This window comes from Elephantulus edwardii, unplaced genomic scaffold, assembly GCF_000299155.1.
Source record: "Elephantulus edwardii isolate Elephantulus edwardi_28Jun2011 unplaced genomic scaffold, EleEdw1.0 scaffold00012, whole genome shotgun sequence".
NCBI classification, from domain to species: Eukaryota; Metazoa; Chordata; class Mammalia; order Macroscelidea; family Macroscelididae; genus Elephantulus; species Elephantulus edwardii.
Window position 1 is genome coordinate 3,303,461 of NW_006399762.1, and position 8,076 is coordinate 3,311,536.

At 39.6% G+C, this 8,076-nt stretch overlaps 1 pseudogene; it reads left to right on the forward strand.

Moving 5' to 3' along the window:
• The first annotated feature begins 4,496 nt into the window (after positions 1-4,496).
• LOC102862606 overlaps positions 4,497-8,076 on the forward strand; it is a 19,981-nt pseudogene continuing 16,401 nt past the window's right edge.

An 8,076-nucleotide genomic window follows, 5' to 3' on the forward strand; every position in this document is an offset into this window, starting at 1 on the left:
TTGGCACAGGACAGAGCAGAGTTTAGAGCTCGCTATGAGTCGTAAGTGACTCGACGGCACATAACAACAACAACAACAACAACAACATGGCAATGTGTTTGGGTTGGGTTTTGATCCAACATTCTTATTTTATTATAAACCAGAGAAAGAAAAAGAAAAGACTAGATCAACACAAATACCCAGCCAGTCAGTACTCCTTTAAGGGAAAAAAAAGAAGCCACTGGATCAATTTCAACTCACAACAGTTCTATGAGTGTCAGAGTAGAATAGGGCACACAGGATTTAATGGCTGATTTCTTTTTTTATAATGCAGAGTGTCTTTAAAGACCCCAACCTCTACCCTCTTCTATAGTCAACAGTGGTAAACATCTGCACCACCTGATAACTCCTAAAGTCATTCCAGCTGCACAGATGATTCGCACAGATAGCTAGAAAAACAGCATAGTTGGAAGCAGAGAGAATAGGTGAGGACAACTTTCTGGTGGAAATTCAATACAGATGACAGCATCAACTTCCTAAATATATTTTCTGTTTATTCACATCTCTTCTTTTCAGAAGCAGCACTGATGGTACATTAGTAAAGGGCTTGGCAAGCTCACCAACTGCTCTAGTCACTATGAGTCACACAACACTACTACCACAAAACTGAGTAGTAACATATTATATAATGATTTGTATGCTATAAAGTAATATCTGCACTTATTTCATACTTGTTTTTACTGTTCACAGATGTACACCCAGCACACACCCTCCTCTCTCTTTCATTGCAATAGGATAATCCAGCAAGTTTTCAAAGCCTGTAAATCACACAGGACAAGAACGCTCATCTTTCTCCCAAAGAGCAGCTGGTAGATACCAATCACCTGCCTCTGAGGTGGCAGCATAATTCCTTAACCACTAGGCCACCAGAGCTCCCCACAAACCACAGAGGATTAAAAAAGATCACCATACTGAATAATATGGATGTTCAATAAAAAGTATGTCCTCTCATTTCAAATCACATCCAAGGGCAAGTGATCTTTCCAGAAAAATGATCTAGATTCCTTATACAAAATCACTACTCTCAACACTGACACAACACATAGCTAAAGAGAACAAATAGGGGCTCAGATTGCCAAGAAAGAAAGAAAACAAATCAACAAACAAACAAACAAAAAACAATGAAAAAAAACCTAACATCTAATTTTAACCAGCATTTCCCCAAGTATTAATATTTAAGATAGATAAGCAGATAAACCCACAATACTTATACAGTTTGAGTACAGAAGTAAAGGTTAAAACTTAATAAAGACTCTAAAATGTTAACAGTCCCATGTAGAAGAGTCAAGTCGAAGCTCTACTAAACAATCTAGACTAATCTGGAGCTATACGCTTAGTCGTATTGTTAAAGTGGCACACAACTAATTCCTTAATAAGAAAAACTAAAGGTAAATGTAAAATCAGTCTTTACAGAGCAAATCAAACTGGTAGTTTCTTAATCTTCCCTTACTGAACAATTCAATCTAAAAACCATTAGGTGAAGCTCTATTGCCTTAATATGAAGGGGGCTGAGGGGGGAATAGGCATTTCAGTGGTCTAGAATGAGGTGACAGATCCTAGATCCTAACAAATTCCACAGTGTGGTGAGGAAGTTATTGCATAACAAGAGAAATCCACTGCCAAAGTAAGATGAAGATAGTATGCTTACAGACGTAGAAAACGAGCATAGTATATTAAAGCCTGAAAGGAAGGAAGAAGTCTACAGAGTTGGGGAGTAGCAGTGGCTCAAAATCAAGTCCAGTCTAATTAAAGTCAGGACTGAGCAGAAAAAGAACACAAGCACAGGGAGGCTGGAAGGTAGCTGGGAGGAGTGTGGTAGAGTAAAAGCAGGAAAAAGAAAGGCATTTGTGTGGAAGGTTGTCCATATACAACATGGAATTTATCAAGAAAGAATAAATATTAAGAATAATAGAACCAATTGGCCCAGTGGTTAGAATCTTTGTTTTCTTGACGTTTAGCTTCAGTCCATATAGGAGGCTGTAGTCCTTGATCTTCTGCAGTAAGCGCCTCAGGTCCTCCTCCGTTTCAGCAAGCAGGGTTGTGTCATCTGCATAAAGCAGGTTGTTGATGGTTCTTCCACCAATCCTGATGCCACATTCCTCTTCGTATAGCCCAGCATCTCGGATGATCTGTTCTGCATACAGATTGAAAAGGTATAGAGACAGAATACATCCCTGACGAACCCCCGTCTTGATTTTGAACCATATATGGTTCTAACCACTGGGCCAGTTGGCAGCATCAGCATGGATGGTGAAGAGATTGGGATAGTTAACAGTTTTAATTCACTTGGCTCCACAGTCAACACTCTTGGTAACAGCAGCCAGGAAATCAAGAGATGAATTGCACTGGGAAAGTTGGCTGTGAGGGACCTCTCAAGAGTACTGAAGAGCAATGATGTCAGGCTGGAGACTAAGGTGTGCCTGATCCGGGCTATAGTCTTCGCATCAGACAGAGAGTTGGACAGTGAATAGGGTTGATAGAAAGAGGATTGATGCCTTTGAGCTGTGGTGCTGGAGAAGAGTATTAAATATACCATAGACTGCTAGGAGAACAAACAGGTTTGTCCTGGAGAGGGTGAACCCAGAGTGTTCCCTGAAGTCAAGGATTCTGAAGCTTCGTCTGACATATTTTTGGCATGTGGCAAGGAGGGACTGGTCCTTGGAGAGGGACATCATGTTTGGCAGAGTGGAGGGGCGGCGAAGGAGAGGAAGACCTTTGGTGAGATGGATCGATTCTGTGACTGGAGCGGTGGGAATAAGTGTGTTTGAGATGGCTAGGTTGGCACAGGATAGAACAGCATTTAGAGCTCTTGTATATAGGGTCGCTATGAGTCGCAAGCGACTCGACGGCACATAAAAACAACAACAATAGAACCAAGTTTCTTGCTGATGGAGAATATATGTAATGGGGCAGGGGGTAATGAATGCTCTGCTAGATAAAAATCAGAAGTATGATTTTTAATATAAATCAGATTCACTGTCTCCAAGTTAGAAATAACTAAGAGCTGACTCATTAGAGGCTTAAAAAGCAGGACAGAAGATGGGTTTGAACCACCTGAGGTGAGGGCTTGGATTTAGCAGCACACTAAAGAGCCACTATCACATCCTTTTTAAAAAGCAAAGATAGCAAAAATAAATATAGTTATAAATTTATATATCCATTTGTTCACTCACACACCCTGAAAACGGCAATACTCCAATAAAAATGAGTATACCTACAACCTAGAACTTTGCTTCTAAGAACCATTTCTAAAGAACCAAGGGTCCTTGAATCTATAAATCATGGCTAAGACAGAGAATATCACTATGAAGTAAACAAGGATTCTAACCACTGGACCAATTGGTAGCTTTGTGATGGATAGTGAAGAGATTGAGATTGTAAACAGATTTAGTTTGCTTGGCTCCACAATCAACACTGTAGGAATCAGCAAACAGGAAATTAAAATTAAGTACTGTGTTGTAAAAGTCTGCCGTCAGAGACCTCTTCAGAGTACTGAAGAGTAACGATGTCACTCTGGAGACTAAGGTATGCCTGATACAGGCCATATTCTTTACAATCACTTGCTATGCATCAGAGAGCTGGACAATGAAGAAGGAGAATTGAGCTGTGGTATTGGAAAAGAGTGTTTAATATATCATGGACTGCTAAGAGAACAAACCAGTTCATCCTGGAGAGACTTAAACCATGCTGCTCCTTGGTGACAAGGATTCTGAAGCTCCATCTGACATACTTTGGACACGAGGGACGTCATGCTTGGGAGGGTGGAGGGACAGCGCAGGAGAGGAAGAGCCTCAATGAGATGGATTGATTCAGTGACTGAGGTAATGGGGGTGGGTGTGTCAGAGACCATAATATTGGCACAGGATAGAGCAGGGTTTAGGGCTGCTGTACACTGGGTCATTATGAGTCACTGGAGACATGATGGCACATAAAAAAACAACAAGCAAGACAAAGTGAAGATGGTGTGCTAAAAGAATAATAGAGGTAGAATTAAATTATGGTACATTCACACAATGGTTTATTATGTAACACTAAATAATTATAAAGAATTCTCAAAACACTGCATGATGTGGATGAAGTTAGACGAATTAATATTGAGTGAATTCAGTCATTCACAAAAAAGACTTATTGACTAAGACCACTATTACAAAAGCTAATGAAAGGTCAGGGAGCTCTGGTATCTAGTGAGAGTGGTACTACTAATCCAAAGGTGACACCTCTCTAGCACTTCAAACCTACCAGTAACTCTGTAGGAGAGAAAGATAGGCAATCTCCTTCCATATGATACACAGCCTCTAAAATCCCACTGGAGGTTCAGCTATCAGTCAGGTCCAATAAGATGGCAAAAAGCTTTTACAATCAAAAAGTGCATAGAAAACCAATGACTTTTAAACTTTCATGCGCTCTCTTTCCTTCCGGGCTTTCTATGGAGGTGGCTGTCATCTCACACTGGCATAATGGCTGCCCTCAGACCCCTGGTGAAGCCAAAGATCAAAAAGAGGACCAAGAAGTTCATCCACCACCAGTCAGACCATTACCACAAAATTAAACATAAATGGTGCAAGCCCAAGGCATCAACAACAGGTTCAGAAAAGTTTTAAGGGTCAGATCTTGATGCCCAACATTGGTTACAGGAGCAACAAGAAGACAAAGCACGTGTTGCCCAGTGCCTTCTGCAAATTCCTAGTCCACAATGTCAAGGAGCTGGAGGTGCTGCTGATGTGCAACAAATCTCACTGTGCTGAGATTCTGCACAATGTTTCCTCCAAAAACCGCAAAGCCATTGTGGAAAGAGCAGCCAGGCTAGCTATTAGAGTCATCTATCGCAATGCCAGACTGTGCAGCAAAGTGCAGCAAAGAAAATTAATAGAAAACTTGTCTACACATTTTATTTGTGCCAAATAAACCATAAAAATTGCCATCTTAAAAAAAAAAAAAAACACCAAATAACAACAATTAAAAAAATCAGGAGTCAGTTTAAAGAAATTTCTACTGGTAAAATAAAAGAAAAACTAAAGCTCTGCTGAAAAAGAAAAACTAAGAGACATCATACTCTCTTATTTCAAAAACTACCACCCAGCGATAGTAAACAAAAGTACTGTGGCAGACACATAGGCCAAAGGAATAGAGTCAAGAATCTAGAAATCAACTCATCTATGCTCTACTAATCTTTAACAAAGAGACAAAATCCATTAAGAAAGGAAACAACAGCATCTTTAAAAAATGGTGCTAGCAAAATAGGACTGGACATTTATCATACGAAACAAGATCTTTATCTCACTATATACAACAACCAATTCAAGGCAAATTAGAGGCCTAGGGGTAAACCCAAAACCCATAAAGATCATTAGTGAAAATACAGGAACAAATGTATCTAATTGGAGACAAAGATGAAAATGCTTCATTTCACATATTTTGGGTATATTGCTAGGAGAGGTTATTCCTTGGAGAGGGACATGTGAAGAGGCCACTGAAGAGAGGAAGACCCTCAACCAGATCAGCTGACATGGTGACTGCAGCAGAGGGCTTGAATGTGCCGGAGGTTGTGAGGTTGGCATGGATTAGGGCGGTGCTCAGACTGATTGTTCATAGGATGACTAAGAGTCGTGCTCAACTTGACAGTACCCAACAACAACAAATCTATAGCACGAAAGACTTTGAACCATAACTAAGAATCTACAAACAACTAAGGATAAACAGATAAATGAGACCTTCTAAAAATCAAATCCTTGTGTGCATAAAAAAATCCTTCTTCAACAGGGTAGAAAGGAAGCCCACAGACTGAGAAAAATATTTGTCAATGACATGTCCAATAGGGGACTCATAGCCTGGCAATCCTGGGATTCTTTAACCAGCACAGCCTGTGAGCCAGCAGTCTACTGTTTAGTCTACCGAGCTTGATTTTGTCAGTCCCTGAATTAACAGAAGCCCCTTCTGTTGCTGTTTCTAGGGAAACTGAGTCAACTCACAGCAGCACTAGGTAAAACAGTTCAAAACCTTGCTTGATTTCTGTGCCATCTCATAATCTCTACTGTGCTTAAGTATATACTTCATCACTCTATCATGTCAAGTGTCTTCCTCTCTCCTGTTGGCCCCTCCAACTTCCCAAGCATGATGTTCCCTTTAAGGACAAAGGTTTCTGATAACTGATAGCTTCGTGAGAGTCAAGTAAACCTGTTCTCTTTGCTTCCAGCTAAGATTCATCTAAATCAGTAATAATATAATTCATTCCAAGGCCTCTTTGGATGCAGCTTGAAATTCTAGCCGGTTTCTGTTGATATATTTGCCCAGGCATTTTTTAATAATCTTCAGCATGATTTTGCTTGCATGTAATACAAACAACTCTATAAATTTCACCTTCTGCTGGATCAATCTTTGTTTCAAGTGGGCACAAAAACAGACCTCTTCCAAATGGTGGGCCAGGTAATTGTCTTCTAAAGACCTAAATAGAGAAATGTGCCCTGTTCATAGATAGGAAGATTCAATATTGTGAACATGACAACCCCACCAAAAGCAATCTGCATGCTCAAATGCAATCCAACTAAAGATACCAAATTCAATTTTCAACAAGATTGAAAGGGAAATCGTCAAGTTTATTTGCAGAAGCAAGAGACCCCGAATAAGCAAAACACTTTTGAAAAAAAAAATAAAATTAAGTGGGAGGCATAGCACTCCCTGACCTCAAAACCTACTACACGGCGGCAGTAACCAAAACAGCATGGTATTGGTAAAACGGCAGGCACACAGTCCAATGGAACAGAATTGAGAACCCAGAAATGGACCCAGCTATCTATGGTCAACTGATATTCAACATGGGGATAAAACCTATCAAAAATGGAAAAGACAAAAATGGAAGACAACGTCTTCAACAAAAGGTGCTAACAAAACTGGACCGCTATCAGCAGAAAGTTGAAACAGGATCCACATCTGACACTATATACAAAAAATCAACTCAAGGTAGATCAGAGACCTGGGAGTAAAGACCAAAACCATAAAGGTCATAAGAGACAAACTGGGATCATGGTTAGACAACTTAGTCTATGGTGTAAAGAGACTGCCAAATACAGCCAAATACACAATCTGGAAAGGATAAAAATCGATCAATGGGACCTTCTAAAGATTAAATCCCTGTGCGCATCAAAAACATTTTCCAATTGAGTGAAAAGAAAACCTATGGACTGGGGAAAAAATATTTGGCAATACCATTTCAGACAAAGGTCTCATTATCAAAACTTTACAGGATCTTATAGGACCTCCACAAGAAAAAGACTGATAACCCAATTACAAAATGGGCAAAACACATGGAAAAACTTTTCACAAAGGAAGCTATTTACATGCCCAACAGACACATAAAGAAATGCTCAAAACCACTGGCAATAAGAGAGATGCAAATCAAAATCACAATGAGATACCATCTCTCTCCAGTAGCAGTGGCAAAGTTTAAAAGGATAGCAAGTAATAAATGTTGGAGAGGATGTGGAGAGATCGGAACATTGTTGGTGGGATTGTAAAATGGTACAACCACTTTAGAGGGCAGTTTGGTGTTTCCTCAAAAAGCTGAACATAAGGCACACCCATGTTTATTGTTGCTTTGTTCACAATAGCAAAGAGGTGAAAACAACCCAAATGCCCATCAACAAAAGAATGGATAGAGAAGCTGTAGTATATTCATACAATGGAATACTATGTTGCATTGAAAAACAAGGAACTCAAGCAATATTATTCAAAATGGGTGACCCTGGAGGATATTATGCTGAGTAAAATATCTCGATCACAAAAGGAAAAATACTGCATAGTGCCAGTGTTGTAGAACGGGACTGGCATTATGGTTGGGGAGAACCTAAGAAAAGAGGGGATAAATAATGCATATTGCATTGAAACAGATGAGGGAAAGAACTATTTAAAAGGAATATATGATTAAGTATTATTTTCATGGCAGGAGTCCAGAAAAAGAGCTGCATATAGTAAAGTGAATTTGGGAGGGGGGTGATTATATAACAATGAAACAAAATCTTTCTCTTTACAAAGAGAAAAGGG